Source organism: Muntiacus reevesi, chromosome 3 (assembly GCF_963930625.1).
Source record: "Muntiacus reevesi chromosome 3, mMunRee1.1, whole genome shotgun sequence".
In the NCBI taxonomy this organism is placed as follows: domain Eukaryota; kingdom Metazoa; phylum Chordata; class Mammalia; order Artiodactyla; family Cervidae; genus Muntiacus; species Muntiacus reevesi.
Window position 1 is genome coordinate 24,945,558 of NC_089251.1, and position 23,045 is coordinate 24,968,602.

Consider the following 23,045-nt stretch of genomic DNA (forward strand, 5'->3'; position numbering starts at 1 on the left):
TGAGGGTTACATGAAATAAAATACGGAGAGTCCTTGGGCACAGTCCTCAGTGAATATCGCGTGCTCAGTAAATGGTATCCATTGTTACTATAGAAACAGGCTGCATTTATTTGTTTGGTTACTAATACTCTACCTTATTCCAGAAAAACACTGGGGTCACTTACAGAGAGTTAAAAGAGATTAGTTCCCCAAACATGGTCCAACCCCAGCTACCACTTCAATCAGGACTCTGGAATAGAGATGAGAGAAACAAGAAGACAAGGATGAATTACTTGAGGAAGAGGTGGTCACATAAAATGCATTGGTAAGTATGCAGAGATATACACTTCAACAGTAAATATTTTAAAATTATTTGTACCTTGACTCATTTTAGGAGTTTTTTGTTTTTTTTTTTTATATGGACCATTATAAAAGTCTTTGTTGAATTTGTTATCCTATTGTTTCTGTTTTATGTTTTGGTTTTTTGTCTTCAAGGCTTGTGGGATCTTGGCTCTCCAACCAGGGATTGAACCCTCACCCTCTGCACTAAGAGAATGAAGTCTTAACCACTGGACCACCAGGGAAGTCCCTATTAGAAGGTTTTAATGTAGTTTACAAAGATATACTCATCTAACATGACAGCGTTAAAAGACCTGCATCATATCCATTCCTGCCCTGACTGCTGCCCCAGATGGCTTTAACTTGTACATTCAGAACAAATGCCAGAAAGTTAATATTAATTAAAAAAGAACGAAAATGAATTAGCAGAAGAAAAGTTGAATTGAGCTGAGATGTAAAGTATGTGGTTTCTATGAGCAGTAAGTGGCCTCTGGTATCCACCCTGACCCTTTATGATTGCATAAACACTAACCAGGGCAAACTTGAGACCCTGAGAGATCATGGTTTTCTGCAATCATCTGGCTTCCCCTGCTTTGCTTCCAATCATCTCCTCTCCTGCCTCTGCCCTGACTCTCGACTTTGATTCCTCTCTGTTGTGCTCCTGTTCTCCAGTTTATGCACCAAACCCTGTCGTCATCTGACTTCAGCAAATCCCCTGGGACTCTGGTTCAGGCCCCCTCTAGCACTCTGCTCCTGGCTGCCCTATCTTGGATTCATAGGATGCGAATCCCCATATGGACGGAGTTGTCTGGAAGGATGGGATATGCTGCTCAGTTAGCAGCCCCACATCCACTCTGATCGACCCCCTTCTCTGGTTGTTTCATTTGCCTGACTGTTTCTCCAACTTGTCTGCCTTTGCTCTGAAGCCTGGACTTGGGACCCTTCAGTTCTCTTGACTGTGTGTCGGGCATTGGACTACTTTGTTCTATGGTGGTGGTTTCTGTGAGTCGCTGGCAGGCTTGTCAATTTGCTGATGGGACATTGTGCAAGCATAATCAAGGCAGCCACTTATAAAGGGTTTTCAGGTTTCTGCTAAATAAAATATTTAGACATGGGAGGGCTTGCTTCTTGGCTGTAAAACAACAACATCAATGCAAACAACAGCAGCATTCTCTTCAGTTTTTGAGCACTTCTGTGGCAGGTGCAGTGCTAGACACATTATACTTGTTCTCACAAAATCCCATGACTGAAGGATAATATTTAGCACTGTTCTAAATTAACAAGTAACTGTTCTAAAAAAACAAGTAACAAACTCAGGTACAGAGAGGTTAGATTTTCCCAAGGTCAATGAGCAGAAGTTTTAAACAGGATTATAAACTATGTCTTCATAACTCTATTGCCAACTTTCCCCATGTCATAGCATCTTCTGGGTTGTTTGGCCTCATTCATGGCAGCCAAGGGACCTGCCTGGAAAAATTCAGGGAGGAGGGTCCACACTTGGGGCCCCTGTGTGAAAAGTGCCTTGACCTCTCAGCACACTCTCTCTCCACATAGCTACTGAGGTCAATGTTCAATCAAAGTGAAAGCTCTTACTTATGATTGCTGGGGGGAAGGATGGGAAAAATAGATAAATTAGGGAATTGGGAATGGACATTTACAGACTGCTATGTTTAAAATGGGTGACCAACAAGGACGTACTGTATCCCACAGGGAACTCTGCTCAATGTTATGTGGCATTGAGATGAACATGTATACACTGCTATGTTTAAAATGCATAACCAACAAGGTCCTACTGTACAGCCTAGGGAACTCTGCTTAATGTTATGTGGCAACCTGGATAGGAGGAGAGTTGGGGGAGAATGGATTTATGTAAATGTATGGCTCAGTCCCTTCGCTCTTCACCTGAAACTATCACAACATTGTTAGCTAATCGGTCATACCCCAGTACAAAATGAAAAGTTTTTTAAAAAGTGAAATATTTTGCTGCAATGCTAGTTATAATCCATAGCAATTTATTTATGTCTGCACCCATTCTGCCTTCTTTCCAGTCCATGAAAGTCTTTCTCAAAACCATTCTCTTCACCTCTGTCTGTCCATTTGTTTACTTGTTCATCCTTCATTCATTCAGTACTTATCAGTCACCTGGTGGGTGCCTGACACAGTGCCCAGCAGAGGGAATAACACTTGCTCATCCATCAGTGCCAGCCTTTCGGGGCTTCCACCCATCTGTCACCCCCTTTCTGTCACTGATGTCCTGTCTCTGTCTTGCTGGTTTATTAAAATTCAGCTTATAAAAATGCCCCAGTCTTTTTCATCTTCTGCCTTCTTTTGTCATCTTACTTTTCCTCTTCTCCACCAAGCTTCTAAAGAATTGCCTGCAGTTCCAGAAGTCCCTTCCTTTTTGCAAAATCCGCACAGTCTGGGTCCTCCTCTCCTGGCACTGGCCTTGCCAGAATCGCTCCACTGCACACTCTGAGTCCCCGCCTTGCTGGGTCTCTCAGCTGCACTGGACAGCTTGGTCCCTCCCGCCTTCTGGAAACCACCCTTGTGTCTTTGACCCTACTCTCTTTGACCCTGAATGTTCTTCCTCTGTCTCCTTTAGGGCTTGCTCATGCTCTGCCCAGCACTTCAGGATGGGTCTGTGCAAGCTTCCCCTTGCCCCGTGCTCTCCTTTCCACGTGTCCTTCCTCTCGTGGCCCCATACACCCACAAGGCAAAGGCTGCACATGAGAAGTGGCTCAAAGGTTTAATCAGAGCAGTGACATGATCATTTGTATTTTGTCTCAAAGCATGGAGCAGAGAGGAGAGGGCACAGAGGGGGGAGGCTGGTTAAGAGGCATGAGATGGTGCTGGCTTGTCAGTATCAACCCCACCCCCGTGCCCCGCCGCCCCCAAACAGAGCTGTAGGTCACTTTACGCCAAGTCTGTCAATTTGGTTTGAAAGAACTCAGTTGTCTCTCTGGAGAGAGTAACCCCGATCGCTCAATTTCATGAGCCCTGTGTCTTCCCCAGATCAAGGGCTTTATGGAATGATTTAACTCGAATCCTCCTGAGGAAGCTGATTTGCTGCCCATGAGGCTGTTTTCCAGGGATTCCTTCACAGCTGCTAAGCCCTCCACCACCCCCCACCCCCCCATCAGTCAGACACAAGCCAGGCTGAGGTCACCCTGTCAGCCGTGTCCTTAGATCTGTGTCCAGAGGGGATCAGTAGCGCCTACTCCCTGGTCACCACGGAAGGCCCCCCAGACAGTCCAGTGCCTCCGGGAGTTGGGGCGGCCTCCCCCCACCCTGGCCTCGGTGGACCTCTGTGTGAGGCAGCTGCCCTCTTGAGCCAAGGCCTCGATGCCAGCAGCCAAGCTCGGTTCACGTGCAGCCTGGGTCACATGAGGCCACTTTTAACTGTAAACTGGACTAAGGTTTTAAAATGAATTAATTTTTTTCATCATTAAACTTTAGAGCTGGGTGTATGGGCTGGAGCCGGAATCTGAATGTGAAATGCACCTTGAATATTCTCTGAGGGACCCTTCCTCCCAGTTATATGGATATTTATTGGATGAAGCTGCAATCCCTCTGCAAAAATTTTAGGAAGCTTCATCTTGCAAGAACATCAGAGCAACAAGTCGGGATTTGGAGGGGGCCCCTGGAATGGGTGGATGATCGAGGCCATCACACAGAAGGGAAGAGACTGGGGGGCTCTTGCTAGTGAAGGTGCTGTGTGGACAGAAAGAGGAGCAGTAGTCATGCTGTGCTATCACATTTGGGGAAAGAGGAATATGTTCAAAAAATATTTTTATAGAAATCGTGCTGTGTGCTTTATGGAAGGCACAGTCCTCTTCAGTTCAGTTCAGTTCAGTTGCTCAGTCGTGTCCAACTATTTGCGACCCCATGGACTGCAGCATGTCAGGCCTCCCTGTCCATCACCAACTCCTGGAGTTTACCCAAACTCATGTCCATTGAGTCAGTGATGCCATCCAACCATCTCATCCTCTGTCATCCCCTTCTCCTCCTGCCCACAATCTTTCCCAGCATCAGGGTCTTTTCCAATGAGTCAGCTCTTCCCATCAGGTGGCTAAAGTATTGGAGCTTCAGCCTCATCCTCAGTCCTTCCAATGAATATTCAGGACTGATTTCCTTTAGGATGAACTGGTTGGATCTCCTTGCAGTCCAAGGGACTCTCAAGAGTCTTCTCCAACACCACAGTTCAAGAGCATCAGTTCTTCGGGCTCAGTAGTCTTTATAGTCCAACTCTCACATCCGTAAATGACTACAGGAAAAGAACTTGACTAGATGGACCTTTGTTGGTAAAGTAATGTCTCTGCTTTTTAATATGCTGTCTAGGTTGGTCATAGTTTTTCTTCCAAGGAGCAAGCGTTTTTTAATTTCATGGTTGCAGTCACCATCTGCAGTGATTTTGGAGTCAAAAAAATAAACTCTGAGTTCCTTCAAAAACCTCCACTAAAGTTCGATGCTATTCTTCAAGGTCTTTGCTGTTCGATTTGTGTCTTATTTCATGTGTCAAGTGGCAGAGGCATTTCTCCAGAAAGCCCAGACATTCTGGTTTACAAATAAACAAAGGAGCGTGTCTGGGCTTCTTCACTGCACTATGTTTCTGGCAGGATCCAGGGGTTGGCACTGAGCTATGCCAGTGTCGCAGGCTCCTGGTAGAGTGATCAGTACAAGGGACTTTAAACAAACATTTGTATTGGCTCATTCTGGACTCTCAAAAATTCCTAGGCTGTCAGAATTTACCACTGGAAAATTGTAAATCATTTAACATTTTGCTGATGGGTACATTGAGGCTCATAGAATGCTATCACAGGATATTATGTAACTTCTCAAAAACTGGGACATTCTTGGGAGGAGAGCTTGTTTCTTTCTTGTTTCCCAGTTCTCTCTCCTCCTTAGACTCAATAGCTGACGTGGACTTAAATTAGAAGCTCCCTGTGTCCATGAAGACTCTTTTGATTACAAACAAACAAAAACAACAGTTTCTAGATTACTTAAGCAAAAGGTGGGATTCATTCGAAAACACGAGGGAGACTCACTGGCCCATAGGAAGAACAGAATACCACGCCACGGGAGATACGACTAGGGCAGCTGTGGGGTTGCCAAGGACACCTCCCTGGGGACCTTGTCGACTAACTCCAGCTACTGGGGTTTTGGTCTCAGAATAATCATGTGGTTTTTAAAAAAAAATTTTTTTTTTTCCTAGCTCTTTTACCATCTCAACTGAAAGCATTTGACAGAATCAAAATTATTCAACTGATTCTTGTTTGTTCAAAATAGTCAGAACTTTTGTTGATGGCAAAGATAATTTTTTCCACCGTGTGTTCAAGTCTTTGGATAAATGCTCAGGCGTGATAGGTGTTAGAAAGTAGGGGGGCAGCTGGAGGAACCTGACCCAGCTTGGCTCTACAGGCTGCCGTTAGGCTAAATGCATGGATGAGTGATCTTAGACTGGATGACTGGGCACTGATGAAGATGGGAGAGTGTTCGAGGCTGAGAAAACTTTGGTCAGAGGTGATCCTGGAGCAAAGGGAGAGTTCCAGGTTGAGATGGGAATTGCAGGCAAACGCAGGGAGCAGAGCCAAGTCATGAAGAGCTTGGATCTGATCCCATGCCCCGTGGGGAATCTTTGAGGCAGCATTAAGGAGGGGAAAATGGGAAGTTTGTACTCTAGAAAGATTTCTTTGGCAGCCATGTGGTGAATGGGCTGAATGAAAGTGAGGACAGTAAAAAAAGATGGAAAACAGGGAAGTGAGGACTTAGAAATGGGATGTGCAGCAACCTGACTCTACATTTTTGCAACAGGCAAGTGAAATTTAGGAACAAAGAGAATTCGCTGACAGTTTTCAGCTGTAGAGCAGAGACTTATTCATATCAAGGTCCCATTTATTAGACCGACTCACAGCCCAGACTTGCAGTGGCCTTAGAGTGAAGTTCCTGTGTATACCTGCCCTCAGGTAAGCAGCCCTCCGTTAGGTGCAGAGGTCACATGGGGTCTGGCATGGTTTATTGTTTGGAATGGTTTTCTTTTTTTTTTTTAATTTTACTCTTTTTCTTTGGAAACTGTCCAGGTGGAAGGGCCACTCTCTGGTCACGTGATTGGTTAGAGTGCAATCCCAAGAGAATTAAGGAGCCACAGAACATGGTCTCTTGTCTGAGACTGGGTCACAGTCACGTGCTGCTTGGCTCTCCAGGCAGGGTGATGGTTCATGGGTAGGGGCTGTGTTGATGTTTTGCTGTTGCTCTGGGGTCAGCAGGACCAGTGTGCGTGACCCAGGATTCAGACATACCAGCCCCTTGAGGAGCAGAGGCTTGTTCTCATGGTTGGGCAAGCATGTGGGAAGGCAGCCCAGGGCTGAGCCCTCCCTCTGACACCTTGGGGACTGTTTCTTGGCTGCTACTCCCCTGCACTTTTACAACAGCCTCATCCTGTGTCTGTCTACCTCAACCTTCTGTGCAGCCACTACATATTCATCATACCATCATCTTTTGGGCTTCGCAGGTGGCACTAGGGGTAAAGAACCCTCCTGTCAATGCAGGAGATGTAAAAGACACAGTTTCGATCCCTGGGTTGGGAAGATCCCCTGGAGGAGGGCATGGGAGCCCATTTCAGTATTCTTGCCTGGAGAATCTCGATGGACAGAGGAGCCTGGTGGGCTACAGTCCACAGGGTTGCAAAGAGATGGACACGACTGAAGCGATTTAGCACACAACATGCATATTCTTTTGATTTCCCCAACCCCAATTTAATTTTAAGGAAAGTTTTAAAATTTGAATTGTGTTAAAATACACACAACATCAAATTTACCATCTCACCATTTCTAAGTGCACATCAGGAGTGTTCAGTAGTTTTCACATTGTGGTGCAACCCATCTCCAGAACTCTTTTCATTTTGCAAAATTGAAACTCTGTATCTCTTAGCCCAGGGATCCCCAAACTCCAGACTCTAATGCCTTATGATATGAGGTAGAGTTAGTGCAATAATAATAGAAATAAAGTATGCCATAAATGTAATGTGCTTGAATCATCCCCAAACCATCATCCCCGATCCTGGTCCAGTGAAAAACTGTCTTCCGTGAAACTGGTCTCTGGGGCCAAAAAGCTGGGGGACTGCTGCCTTAGACAATAGCTCTCCATTGCCCCCTCCCCCAGACCATGGCAACCATCATTCTACTTTCTGTTTCTATGAATGTGATCACTCTATATACTTCATATAAGTGTAATTATACAGACCTTTTGTTTTTGTGAATGGCTTATTTCATTTAACATATCTTCAGGGTTCATCATAGTATGTATCAGGATTTCTTTCCTTTCTAAGACTAAATAATATTTCACTATCATATATACACCACATTTTGTTTTTTCTTTCATTTGTTGACGAACACTTGGGTTGCTTCCACCTTTTGGCTGTAAGAATATTGCTGCTAAGATCATGCATGAACAAACCTTGTCCTTCTTTGTATGAAGTCCTGTCTCCTGAGCACACCCTTGTCTTTCATATGGAAAGCAATGACATGGGAGCTTTTTCTACTTTCTGCCCAGCCATTCTGCATCCAGGTGGCCTAAAGGAGTGTCTGTTCTACAAGAACATTCCGTATTGTTTCACTTAGGCTACTTAATCCTTTTCCCTCAACTATCACATATTTTTAGGAGTTTCTTTATAAATTTTTTTGGCAAGTTTTGCTTCCTGACCTCTTTTCCATCATTTGCTTCTGGAGGGGATGGAACAGGAGCATCGTTGTGTGAGAGGAAGATGCTCCCTAGGGTGTTGCCCAAGGAAAACAGTCTGAGCAAGAAGACGGTGCACTACAGGTGGCAGAGAGGCAGATTCTGCCTTTTATGGGATCGTTAGCTGCAAGGATGACTTTGCAAGGACTGAAAGTCCCGGTGTCCATCGGTGCCATCACGTGGGGAGAACTTGACCAACTGTTGGGACCTGCAGGCCCAGGAATGAGCATGGACCCATGCCAGGGTGACATGCCACTTGGATGAGAAGGAAAAAGGGCCAGGAAATGAGAGCCTGTAGGACCTGCATACATGTGACAGCAGAGAAGGAATCAGTGCCTGAAGGTCTTTCTGGGAGGCTATTTGGGAGCTGAGATGTGTAAAAACTCCTGCTTTGGGGCCCCCCTTTTTAAACCTACATTTGTAAGTGCTCTTAAAAATCCAATTTATGTTTCCTTTGCATGTGACACCATCCAGAGGCTTGGTTGTAGAGGGCTCCCCAGGTTTTATTAAAGTTAAATGTTGATATTAAAGCTGCCTGTCTTTGGTCTTTGGTCAGTACTTCCTTAGTTTGAGTTTGGCTGTGCTTCCCCACCACTTTGTCCCCATTTTACTCTTAGATTTAGAAAGAAGGTACTTTATAATTTCATATCTAACTTTTCATCTTCCTCTAGACCCAGGAAAAGTCAAATGAGATCTCTCGAAAAGCACCAATAAGAGGAAGGCAATTGTGTTCTTTATACAGGAATTTAAGCTTTAAAATGGAAAAAAATTTCCTTGAGTAATGGTTTCCTGAAGTCACTGGAAATGTGATTTCACCCAATTTTTCCAATATTTAGTTCAGTTCAGTCACTCAGTCATGTCTGACTCTGTGACCCCATGGACTGTAGCACGTCAGGGTTCCTTATCCATCACCAACTCCCAGAGCTTGTCAAACTCACGTCCATCGAGTCAGTGACATCATCCAACCATCGCCAATATTTCCATTTTCAATACTACACTAATATTTTTCCTATATTACACTAATAATAATATTACACTAATATACACTTGTGTACTTAATACATGAGGACAGTAATATTTTTAAATTATAAAATATAGTATTTCCTATGTTATATTTTTATAAGGAGTTGGCTTGAGGAACATTTCCTTACTGTTGGCCTGGTATTTGAGAGCACATATGTCAAATACCATTTAAAGGAAAATAGTTCTAATTGGCAGAGATGCCGTGGAAGATTAGGAAGGATTTACGATGCAGATCAGGGATGAACCCGAGAGTTTCTGCATTTTGCTGCATTCCTACCTGCTGTCACCTGCAACACACTTCCTCTCTCTGTGCGATGCTCCCATCAGAAGAGCCACAGGCATTTTTTTGCTTCTTTGAACGAGGTATCTGTGGATCACACTTTAGTATTAACTTATCTGGATCCTACCATGAATTCCAATTAATATTTCCTTTGAGATCTAAGACAATCCTTTTACTAGCTTCCTGGCCTCTATTTCTAACCATCATTTTAAACTGTTTAATTTCAGGGCTGACTGGTCACCAGAAATATTGTTTCCACTAAAGCAAGTAATTTCAAGCTTGTGAGATTTAATAATGATCAAATTCTTCCATTCAGAAAAATCTCTCTAGGAGTCAACTATGAGATTAGAAGAAGGCAACTTTAGAAAAGCTGACATTATAAGCCTATGTGTCTGTGGGAGTGAGGCCATCCCATGGAGGCATTTAGTCAGGAATGTGAATGCTTTCTCACCTGGTGTTTTAAATCTGACATCACCCACTTCGTCCGTATGACACTAATATGTTTTCAGCTCCTGTTAATGTCTTTGGTGGAACCCTGTGATCTATTGTGTGCATCTGTGCTACATTGCTTCAGTCATGTCTGAGTCTATGGCCTGTAACCCATTAGGCTCCTCTGTCCATGGGATTCTCCAGGCAAGAATACTGGAGTGGGTTGCCATGTCCTCCTCCAGTGATCTTCCTGACCCAGGGATCGAACCTGCATCTCCTGCAGCTCCAGCATTGCAGGCAAATTCTTTACCGCTGATTTACTGGGGAAGCCCTAAGATCTATTAATTTATGGCTATTTTTCCCCATGTGGATTTCATCCCTATATTAGGTAGATTGATAAATGGTGGTAAGGTTTCATTTCATTATTCTTCCTAGCTTCATACTAGTACTAACTAGTTTCTTTAGACTATTATAAGAAACTTGCCAGTCACCTGCCATACCCCTGCATTGATCCCTCCAGCAGGAATCTCTTGTTATTGGAGATTTTCCTGATGAATGAGAATTGAGATATTTCCTGCCATATCAGTAAACAAAGGAAGTCCCAGCCATCAGCAATAGCAGCCATCACTGCAGGTGAGCTGGTGAGCCCTGAGGAAACCCAGGATGTGAAAAATGCAGGATACTGGCCCAGATAGCTGAGGTAGATATCAGAGGAATGTTTTCAGTGAGCCCAGACTGTATCTTTCCATAGATTAAAAAAAAACAAAACCAAACATTAAATTCCTTAACTTGGGTATCTGGGTTTCTTTAATCTACAATAGAATTTCCACATTCAGACTACCTGCCTTTGTTGCAAAACTTCTATGTAACCTGGCTTCTCTCCCTCACCTCCTCAAAGCAATTCTTTCAGGGTTGCTTGTGATGCTGCCTCCCAGGCTTGAAATCCTAAAAATTCCTGCTGTATAAAACATACCTCTCATCTTTTAGGTTGTGTTTTTTTCCTTCTCTTCCACCCCCCTCCCTTTTTTTAGGTTGTGAATACTTTTTTAAAGCCTACATTAACCAACTTTTATTGAGCACTACAGTTTTTGCACCTTCCCTTCTCCCCAATTCCTTTGGTGGCAAAGATCATCTTTCTACAGCAGAAACCCATTTCTGTGTCCTCTGATGGTGTTAATGTTTCCACTCTTCGGCCACAGGAGTGGGCAATGCCCCAGACCCTTCAGGTACAAATAGTCAAGAGGTGGAGTGTCTCCCTTTCATAGAATCAGTTTTTATAAGGATGATGTGAACTGAAGCTGTTGATCCCCAGCCTTGCCACCACATGGGGAAATTGCCTGAGAATGAAGTCAGAACAGAAACACAAAGCTAAGGGATGGAGAAAAAAGAGATGCCTTCACAACATCCTTGAACCTCTTTCTCCTGACACCCCTCAGTCAATTCTATCCCTTACACCTACCTGGGGCTACAGTCCATCTTTTGTGTACACCAGTTTAATAGTTGGGCTTTTGTCATTTGCAATCATAGTATCCTAAGTGATACGAGTGGCAGCAATTTCATCCATGGAAGTTTCTTTGTATTAGGTTTCATTACCTATTTCATTTACTTCTCTGTCATCCTTGTGCACCAACTTATCTGGTGATCTGCACAGAGTGGATGATGGACGGACACCTACTTTTCATGAAGGGCAGTAGGCAGGTGGCTTTCAGTGAGTTGGAAGATCTCCTACTAAGGTTGCCAGACAAAATACAAGATGCCCAGTTAAGTCTGAATTTCAGATAATGGATATTTCTTTTAGTATGAGTATGTCCCATGTAACACTTGAATTTCAGGCCAAATAATTTTAGTATAAGTAGGTCCCATACAATGTCTAAGTCTAATGTCTAAGTTTTAGACTAATGTCCCATAAGTCTAATGAGATAGACTCATGGCAAAAATTTCATTGTTTACCTGAAATTCAAGTTTGAGTACCTCATATTTTACCTGGCAGTTCTAGTCTCACCCAATAATCATACTTTGGGAATATGCTTAAAATAACCTCGTGAGGTTTCTAAATTTAGGAAACCGTCCTACATAAATATCATGCACACTTACAATGTAAAATTTAAATTTAACTGGGCATCCTATATTTATATTTGCTGAGTATGTTCTCTACTCACTTCAATTATCTTCTTGATTTGATGATACAGTTCCTAAATTCTAGTTACTAGGAGCCAATTTGTTTTCCTGCTCCATGGTCAAAGACGTGATGTTTAGCTTCAAGTCACTTCAACTGGCCCTCATCTCTCTCCCTTGTCTCAAGGCAAAGGGTATTATTGCTTATTTAAAATTTATTATATTGAAATATAGTTGATTTACAATGTTGTGTTACTTTCTGCTGTATAGCAAAGTGATTCAATTATATATATTTGGATTCCTTTCCAAATTCTTTTCCATTATGATTTATCACAGGATCTTGAATATAGTTCCCTGTGTAGTACAGTAGGACACTGTTGTTCATCTGTCCTATATATAAGAATTTGCATCTGCTAATCCCAAGCTCCCAATCCATCCCTCTCCCATTTCTCCTTCTGTTTAGCAACCACAGAGAGCCTAACTGTTAATGAAGCATGGTTCCGTGGCCTGTGTGGGAGGGGAAGAGATGTCAGGAGAATTAACATTTACCAAGGGTCGCTCATTTGTTAAACTTGGGGGAAAGTTTTATACCCTTTGATTTATTTACTCTTTGGGACCACTGTGTGAAATAAAATCCATCTATCAATAACCTCAGATATGCAGATGACACCACCCTTATGACAGAAAGTGAAGAGGAACTAAAAAGCCTCTTGATGAAAGTGAAAGAGGAGAGTGAAAAAGTTGGCTTAAAGCTCAACATTCAGAAAATTAAGGTCATGGCATCTTGTCCCATCACTTCATGGGAAATAGATGGGGAAACAGTGGAAGCAGTGTCAGACTTTATTTTTTTGGGCTCCAGAATCACTGCAGATGGTGATTGCAGCCATGAAATTAAAAGATGCTTACTCCTTGGAAGGAAAGTTATGACCAACCTAGATAGCATATTAAAAAGCAGAGACATTACTTTGCCAACAAAGGTTGTCTAGTCAAGGCTATGGTTTTTCCAGTGGTCATGTATGGATGTGAGAGTTGGACTGTGAAGAAAGCTGAGCACCAAAAAATTGATGCTTTTGAACTGTGGTGTCAGAGAAGACTCTTGAGAGTCCCTTGGACTGCAAGGAGATCCAACCAGTCCATCCTGAAGGAGATCAGTCCTGGGTGTTCATTGGAAGGACTGATGCTGAAGTTGAAACTCCAATACTTTGGCTACCTCATGCGAAGAGTTGACTCGTTGGAAAAGACCCTGATGCTGGGAGGGATTGGGGGCAGCAGGAGAAGGGGACGACAGAGGATGACATGGTTGGATGGCATCACCGACTTGATGAACATGAGTTTGAGTAAACTCCAGGAGCTTATGGACAGGGAGGCCTGGCATGCTGCAATTCATGGGGTCACAAAGAGTCAGACACGACTGAGCGACTGAACTGAACTGAACTGAACTGATCCCTATTTTAAAAAATAAGGGGATTGAAACCTAGAGAGGTAGAGTAATTTGCCCCAAAACTCATAGCTTGAAATTAGTTCCAGGTTCAACTGACCCCAAAACCATACTCTTTATGTTGGTTCAGTTTCTTAGAGAGAGAACAACGCCTGTGACAAGTGGCTTTAGTCGTGTCTGACTCTTTGCGACCCCCATGGACTGTAGACTACCAAGCTCCTCTGCCCATGGGATTCTCCAGGCAAGAATACTGGAGTGGGTTGCCATGTCCTTCTGCAGGGGATCTTCCTAACCCAGGGATCAAACCTGTGTCTCCTGCATTACAGGCAGATTCTTTATTGCTGAGCCATTGGGGAAGCCCGGAACAACTCCTGGTGGTATCTTTTAGCAGAGTAGGACATCCCCAGGGCTCTGAGATCAGAGCCAGCAGAGAGACAATGATTGCCAAAGTCCAACTTCAGACCAGAAAATCTGAGACCTTTACCCTCTGTTCACACCCAGCTGGAATGGATGGACAGTTTCATGCTTTTCCTTGATAAAACAACAACAGCAAAGCAGGTGGACCTCAAGCATATGAAAAAAATGTTCAAATATACTTATAAGTAGAGAAATAAAAATTAAAATATCTTAAGATAGCATTTCTTACCTATCATGTTTGCAGAGATTAAAAATGTTAATCAACCGGTTGATGAATCTGTGGGGAGACAGTTACTATTATACATTGCTGGTGGGGATGCAAACTGGTACAACTCATCTGGAGAGGAATTTGGCTACACTTGACAGAACTATAAATGTGCTTATCTTTTGACACAGCATTCTGGCTTCTAGGTTTGCAATTGCAAAATATTGGTTTATAGTTAATAGCATTACACCAATGTTAATTTCCTAGGTTTATCCTTCTATAATTTTGTTCTGATTATGTAAGATGTTAACACTAGGGCAAGTTGGGTGAAGGGTACTTTTCTGTACCATTTTTACAAGTCTAAAATTACTTGATAAAATTACTTTATCAAAATAAAAAGTTAGAACTACAACAAGGAAGCATATTTCTCATCACCTCATGTGGGGCATGACGTCAGGACTGGACCAGTAGTGAAGGATTTTAGCTGCTCAAGGGCCTCGTCTTCAGGACCATTGCATCCTGGAGAAGTGGGTCGGGCTGACCATGCCGGCAGGAGGTCATGAGAAAGAGAGTGAAGGGGTGGAGACAGCCATCAGCCATGTCCTTGCTGAGACTTTGAGGAGCAGCACTCTCCAGTGGGAGAAAACCAGAGGACAGCATACCTGTCCAGACTGCTCTATCTAACGTTCAGACTAAGTCTCTGAAAGATATCCTTGGAAAGTATTCCATTATATGAAAGTGTCGTCTCATTTATGTGAGAGATTTACTGTCCTTTCCCAGTCACTAGTTATTTGTATCATATGTTCAAACCTTTAACTATTAAGACAATACACATTCCTCTCTTTATGTGGCATTTTCAGTCCTACAAAGAGAAAAGCTATGAACTGCTTAAGGGGGAGAATCATCTTTTTCTCCCAAATGACTTGCTCAAAAATGCTGTGTTCTTACTTCTAAAAGTTGACCACTGAATCAGAGTATCCTTAAGATGACTTGGGCACCTCCTAACATTTTTATCATTTTAAATTTATGCTTCATAGTAAAATGAGATTCAGTTCAGTCGCTCAGTCATGTCCAACTCTTTGCAGCCCCATAGATTGCTGCACACCAGGCTTCTCTGTCCATCACCAACTCCTGGAGCTTGCTCAAACTCAGGTTCATTATGTTGGTGAAGGTATCCAACCATCTCATCCTCTGTTGTCCCCTTCTCCTCTGGCCTTCAGTCTTTCCCAACATCAGGGTCCTTTCCAATGAGTCAGTTCCTTGCATCAGGTGGCCAAAGTGCTGGAGCTTCAGCATTCACCATCCCAAAATAGAGGTTAACTGATTTCTATTTGCTCTTCTAAATTGTTTGGCCAGGGCTAGACTTTGGGCTTCAGCAATACCTCACCATCATATGAAACCCTTAATCTTTTGGAGAGTGGGTGGATTGATATGTGTATGGGGAATGTTTTTAACCATGCAACATCCCTAAATTCACACTTACTCTACTACCTGGGGTGAATGATGAGACAGGGCAAGCCCAGCCCTGCTGGGAGTCCTTACTTTCAATGTGGGGATTCATGTCCATGGGACTTGAAGTACCTGCATGAACCAGGAACATTGCTAAGGCTGATACTGCATTTACTCACTACAGTAGCCCATCCTGTTAGGACTCAGAGAGGGTAATTGCTTTCCTGAAGGTCACAAAGCTAATGAATTGTGGAGGTGAGGCTTGAATCTGTCTGATCCCAAGAGTTCTTTTGAATAAATACCCCTTCTACCCAGTGGGCCTTCCTTCGTGGCTCATATGGTAAAGAATCTGCTTGTAGTGCAGGAGACCTGGGTTCGATCCCTGGGTCAGGAAGATACCCTGGAGAAGGAAATGGCAGCCCACTCCAGTATCCTTGCCTGGAAAATTCCATCGATGGAGGAGTCTGGCAGGTTACAGTCCATGGGGTTGCAAAGAGTCGGCCACGACTGAGCAACTTCACTTCAGTTCTCTGTACCCAGTAGAGAGTGGCTAACTTAGCCAATTCTGCCACCTCCCTGAGGCCTGTTTCTGTCCGTGCTTGTGAGGAAAAACAACAGGGTCCCACTGTCAATAGAGGCATCTCTCCTCTGTTCTAAACATGGGAGCATCTGTCTCTTGTTCTCACTCAAGGTCCATAATATTTTTCCAGCATCAAAGTCATCTCAAAAGAAGCCTCACTTGTCAGTTAAGATTGGCGTTTGCAGGAGACCTCAGAGCAAGCCCAGCCTCACCACCTTCTGACACCAGAGCCTCAGGACTCTCACCCCAGAGTGAAGGATGCCAAGGATCCCTCTTCTTGCTTTTCAAGGAAAGGTTCCATTTGTGTTTTGAAAAGACCATAGGCTTGGAGTCACACCAGAGTATGGATATAATCTCACCACTGTGTTTTCTTGGATAAATGAGTTCACTTCTCCAGATTTGACTTTTTTTCCATAAAGCAGGGGCTGTAATACTTTTCACTGAATTACTGTCTGAATTTAAGAAATCATCTAGTCTGTGGTAGGTGTTGAGTAAACATTTGTTATTTTGACAAACACTACAAATTCTCAGTATAGCACTTCTCCCATATATTCCTTCCACAGTGCTTGGTTTGTTTCCAATGTAGAAGAATAAAGTTGCAAAGCATGCTGCCTCTCAGAATTACTTTTATTTCTAGAGGATGGAGACTCTGCCTAGGAGGAAAATGGGAGTTTTCCCGGCTTTTGTGCAGGTTTTATTTGTATGCACCAGAGAGCAAGCCTTCTTTGTTCTGAAGATGAATTTCATTCTAATGGTGCCAATGAATCTTTCAAAAATTTCATAATTGCCATTCCTAGCATGTTCCACATTGAAAGATAACAAAAGATTTAGGTGGCCAGTTCAGATTGAACTTGGAGATGGATGTGCATTTGAAAATGCTTCAGCTGCTCCCTGAGTCATCTCAGTCCATGATGACGTGCAGCTGAGCTAGATGGTGGAGTCAGCAACATCAGCCCAGCCTGGGCCGGCCTGCCAGTGGGCTGAGGAAGGCTATTGTATGGGGTATAAACTGGGATGTAAGAAGAGAAGATGATCCAGAGGCTATAGCAGGATAAGTTCGTGAGAGATGGAGTTTATGAATATGTGCAAACAAAGATCTAGTAGTGTTTTGGCAGTTATTCAAACAGAGAGAAATGGTGGGAGAATTTAGTTACCATGTCACACCAGGTAGTAAATTTGTCCTTTGGCCTTCAGGGCATAAATGTTCTAGAATTACCCAAGAAAATATGATTGATGATGGAGGTGAAATGAGCAACCTAAAATTACCTGTTTTTGTTATCTTTAACGATAGAATAATCTGCTCCACTTTCTTCTGGCTAACTCCTATTCATCCTTCAAAACCCAGCTCAGGTGTCAACAACTGCAGGAAAATTTTCCTAACCATCCTTTGTCTCCCAAAATGTATAAGGTTTCCCTCCTCTGTGTCCCCATTTCACTCCACAAGACCTCTATCATGGCCCCATCTCTATCTGATGATTAAGGATTCCTCCTGTTACCTAAACTCTTGCATCACTTCTCTACTGTGTATTTGGGAGTAATGTCTATTCCAGAGTTGATTCACACTCAGATGCTTCTTTGTGGTCACTGTCTTCTAAACTGTTTTCTGCTTCACTTCTTGGAAGTGATCTCTTTTCTCCCTTAATACTCTGTCATCACCAACATGTGCATCTTAAAGGTAAGATGCTCTTCTCCTTATTGCCACATCCTTTTATTTCTCATACCATCAACATGAAGTTTATAATGTAGTAGATTTTGCTGAACATTTGACATAAAGAGAACATGACAAGAACTCTTAAAGCTAGATGCTAAAAATCATTGCTTACATCACCTAAAGGGAAAGGTAAAAGGTTAATTCCTTTGTAGAGAACCCCTCATGATGTTTTCCAGGCTTTGCCTCACTTTTTCTGTTCCCTCCCACCACCATTGGCAGAGAGAAAGCCCTTCTTCAGTGCTTTACCATAAAATTCTCTTCCTGCTTGAAGCAAATCACCATCCCCTGCTCACTGAAGTTAGCTTGCTCCAAGCTTCGTCCTATGTCCTCTTCTGGCTTAGTTCAGGCTGTTACAACAAAATACCACAGACTAGGTGGCTCAAACTTCAGACATCTATTTCTCATCATTCTGGAGGCTGAGAAGTTCAAGATCAAGTTGCTGGCAGATCCAGTTCTGTTTAGAGCTTTCTTCCTGGTTTGCAGGCTGCCATCTTTTTGTTGTGTCTTTACAAGGCAAAGAGTACAAGCTCTAGACTCTCTTTTTACAGGGACACTAACCCCAACATGGGATTCCACCCTTAGGAACTTATCTAAACTTCGTTAACTCCCAAACCCTCACCTCCTGATACCTTTGGGGTTTAGGGCTTCCCTGGTGGTTAGGACAGTAAGGCATCTACCTGTAATGTGGGAGACCCAGCTTTAATCCCTGGGTCAGGAAGATCCCCTGAAGAAGGAAATGGCTACTCACTCCAGTATTCTTGCTGGGAGAATTCTATGAGCCTGGTGGGCTATAGTCCATGGGGTCGCAAAGGGTCAGACACAACCTTTTTTTCACTTCCACGCTTAAGGCTTCAACATACAATTTTTTGAAGGCTGCAAATGTGCAGTTCATAACATTCTGTTACACAGGTCACCCACAGGGCAAAATGACTGGGAGCTGTTCATTTTCCGAATTTGAAAATGTGTGTGAGAGAGGGAAGGTCTTGGCAAGTCAGTTCTGCTTGGATGTCCCTACTCGCGTGAGATGAAGCTGTGGGCTTGCTCTTCCTGTGGACCCCCAGCGACCTGAGGATAGCTCAGGGACACAAATCCATATTTGGGTGCACACTCACACCTCCCCCAAGGACACACGTAAATGCTTGTGGACAGTTCAAACTAATTATAGGTTTAAGATAAGAGCTATCTTCCTGAAGACAATATCATTGAAATCCTTCCCCTGACCCACAGTGCAGGAAGCTCTCTCCCTTTTTCTTCCCATCCTCTTGCTTTTGGGTTCATGCACAGGAAGCATTCTGTGCATAAGGAGTGGGCATTCATTACAGGGTCTTCCTGAACAGCAGATCCTGCTGTCTCTTATTCCACCTCTGGCTACAGAATAAGCTTTCTGCCTCTGTGTTACTCCTTTGTCTCTGTTAATCCATTATTGATTGATGCCTGCAGGCTGAAGCTTCCTTAGAACCAAAGTATTTATTCTTTTCCCAACTCTCCCTGCCCCTTACCTTCCCCATTCTCCACCCCAGCATTTGCTTTTTTTTTTTTTTGCAGTGAGCTTTTGAAGTCCTTGTTTGCTGGAGCCCAGACTTTATGCGTCCTGGGTATCACCAACTGAGTGGTGTGGGGCCCACGACCAGTTGGGGGAAGCCATTGGCTCCAGGGACAGTTTTCCCTGTAAGGATGTGTTGCATTGAGATACAGTAACTTTGGTTCCAAATAGGCACTGAATGTATCTGGCTCTTTAGGCAAAGAGGGTTTATTTTTGAATGATTAATGCTGAGAAAGGTCAGGTGTACATGGTGTGACCAGTTAATGGAAAAATGACACCCCGTTCTCAGCTGGCTGCTGCTTACGATGATGCATTTGACAAACATCTTGTGAGTTTTGTGTCCCGTCTCAGGTCTAAATATTTAAAGCAGTCTCTGTTCGGCATGCTCTGAAGTGAGCTTTTGAATGCAGCTTGTTTTGTTCCCTATTGAAACTACCCAAGCTTTTCAAAGTGTTGAATAAAAGAATAGGCAATAGTAGATCCAACTGCACCTGGCTGTTGGACCCAGTAGGTTTACTTATCTGTAAATCCTCTGAGGAGTAGCCAGTAGGAGCATTGCTCATTTTTCTGTTTCTTCCAGGAATTCTTTTATAAAGTTTGAGCAAGGCTGCAAAGTCTCTCTTCCTGTTATTGATAATGATATTATTATTATTAATACCATTGTGACAGAGGCCAAAGCCATATTTAAAAGGATGACAGTAGATAAACATTGTAAACCAAGTTTCCTGATCAGGGATCCTGTTCTCTTTATGGAAGAGTGTCCGCTGAAAGCCCTCTACTGTGGCTGATGTCATATAGTTGGAACTTAATGAATGCTTTTCTAGTGTATGAATCAAGACTAGGTGAATTGACACCTAGGAAACTACATTGTAAAGTTCCAAGGCCACATTGCTTACAATATGCCTTAAGGAGACCTAGGTTGCTTTCCCAATGGTGTCACTTTTCTAGTCCAGTGACCTTGACTCAGGACCTCGATTCTTGTGATGATTCTAGTTACCATTTGTATCATAAATAAAATGATGCATGGTGAAATTTATATAAATATAGTTTGTATTTAGTCTTAATAAATGATAAATTAAAACAATATTTTATTATATATTTTATATGATATACTATATAGTATATATAAATATATATATATAAATATACTATGCATGCACACATGCTTAGTCGCTCAGTAGTGTCCAAGTCTTTGTGATCCCATGGGCTATAATCCACCATGCTCCTCTGGCCATGGGATTCTCCAGGCAAGAATACTGGAGTGGTTTGCCATATATATTAAGATAATTATATGTATGTATATATATACATACATACATATATACATAGTAGTGTTAGTTGCTCAGTCATGTCTGACTCTTTGTGACCCCATGGACTACTGCCCACCAGGCTCCTCTGTCCATGGGTTTCTCCAGGCAAGAATACTGGAGTGAACTGCCATTCCCTTCTCCAGAGGATCTTCCCAAAGGAAGGAATCGAACTTGCATCTCCTGCATTGCAGGCGGTTTCTTTACTGTCTAAGCTACAAGGAAGCTACAAGGAAAATGTTTATACTACTGTCCAGCGTAAGAGCTAAAGAATTATTTGATTTTTGAGCAACACCAACAGAAGTAAAGTGACTATATTCCATGTATGTACTATGAACACAAAGTGTTTCTAGCTGGCGGGAGTAGAGGTGGGGAGAAGAGCTTTGATTAAAGCATAAATAAGTATGTCTTAAGTAGTTTAAGTCACACTGATATGTGCATTATCTTCTCTTCAGAATTCCTACTTGTTTCTGCTGCTTAGTGAGCACTTAGTCAAGTCAGGACATGTGATTGAAGGACAATTATTAACTTGTGAGAGTTCACATTTTTCCCCTGCCAAAGAGAATGTGTAATTGGCAGCCAAATGCACCATTTATCTCCTCCTCTGTTCCTGAGAACTATTCTTCACATTAAAATTCTACTGTGTAAAACAGAGAGGGAAGGCAGGAAGAGGAGCAGGAGTACAAGAGGCAGGAGAGGAGGATTTTTCTAGGAGCTATTTGCAAGTGAGAAGCTCTTGAGAGTGATGACTTAAAAAATGTGGTGAAGATAAAGAAGTCTGGGATTTATTACACAAATAAAGAACAGAATTACTTCAAGAATCCTTTTTGCAGATTGACTGCCACCTGGCACTTCTTACAGACTGGCCCCTCTGGCTCACGGTTTTAATAGGGTTATAGATGAAAAGCATTCATGTGAAGTTTTTTTCCTCCATCCACCCAAATAGTCTCATCTTTTTTTGTCATCTCCCAATTTGGGCTTCCCCCATGGCTCAGACGGTAAAGAATCCGCCTGCAATGCAGGAGACCTGGGTTGGATCCCTGGGTTGGGAAGATTGCCCCAGAGAAGGAATGGGTACCCACTCCAGTATTCTTGCTGGGAGAATCCCCAAGGAGAGAGGAGTCTGGTGGGTCCTTGGGTTTGGACGCAGCTGAGTGACTAACACAACACGATCAACTCTTGCTAGTTTATCCTTCACTATCATTCATTAGAATAATTTTTGTGGGACACAGATGTGATTATGTCAGTTCTTTGTTTCAAACCCTCCCTAATGGTATGGACAACCTATCCCTTGTAAGTCAAGTTGGACCTGCAGATACAAATCCGTGAGCCCTTTGCCCCATGACTGCTCCGGATAGCACTCCACCCTCTCTGCGTAGGTGGTCTAACACTGATTCTCCCTCCGGAGGTTAAGATGAAGATGCCTCAGCTGGAGATGAGAGCAGGGGTGTCCTCCTGGATGCCCTGGTAATCTCTGCCCAAGCCCACGAGTGATGCCAGCCAAAGCGACAAAGACAGCAGCCACACTTTTCGTGAAATCCAGCCTTCAGCTGAGAGCGCCAGTGTCATACCAAGGAGTTGGGGGTGCGATGGGAGTGTCTGCCCTGTTCCAGAGCCCTGTTTCATCAAGGCCATTGTTTGAAATTTCCAGCATAGGATACCACTTGGCTTTATTATTTTTTTTTTAAATTCTCTATTGCAAAGCACCCTCTTGCTGCCTTTGCAGGCTGCTGCCCTGAGGCAAACTGCCCCCTTTCCCCATTTCTTTGTTCACCATAGGACCATGACACCCCCTCCTTTTTCTTTTGCTAGAGACTGAAGAGCGAGTGTATCACAGACTTGTGTTGACTGATGCGGAAATGCTGGTGACTATTGGAGCAGCATCTCCCAGGATTGAGGAAACCATAATTTGAAGGTCAGACCCTTTAGGTCCACGCAAAGGGAGACTAGAGGGGCGATTCCATGCCTTGGATTTTGGAGATGGGGTGGTGGCTCCAGAAAGGCAAGACATCATGACAGGAAAAGAAGCACTGTGACTGTATAGGTGGAGTTTGGTCACTACCTATGGCTGGCATATCTTTATTCAATTTCTCAGCTTGGGATTGTTTTATAAGTTCTTATAGATATTAAGGGGAGCAAACCAATCAATCCTAAAGGAAATCAATCCTAAATATTCACGGGAAGAGCTGAGGCTGAAGTTGAAGCTCCAATACTTTGGTCACCTGATGTGAAGAGCCAACTCATTGGAAAAGACCCTGATTCTGTGGAAGATTAAAGGTCAGAAGTGAAGAGGGCAGTAGAGGATGGTTAGATAATATCACCAACTTAGTGGACATGAATCTGAGCAAGTCCCAGGAGACAGTGAAGGACAGGGGAGCCTGATGCGCTGCAGCCCTTGGGGTTACAAAGAGTTGGACACGACTGAGAGGATGGACAACAAAAACAGCAGACGTTAAACAGGCTTCCCTGGTGGCTCAGCAGTGAAGAGCCCACCTG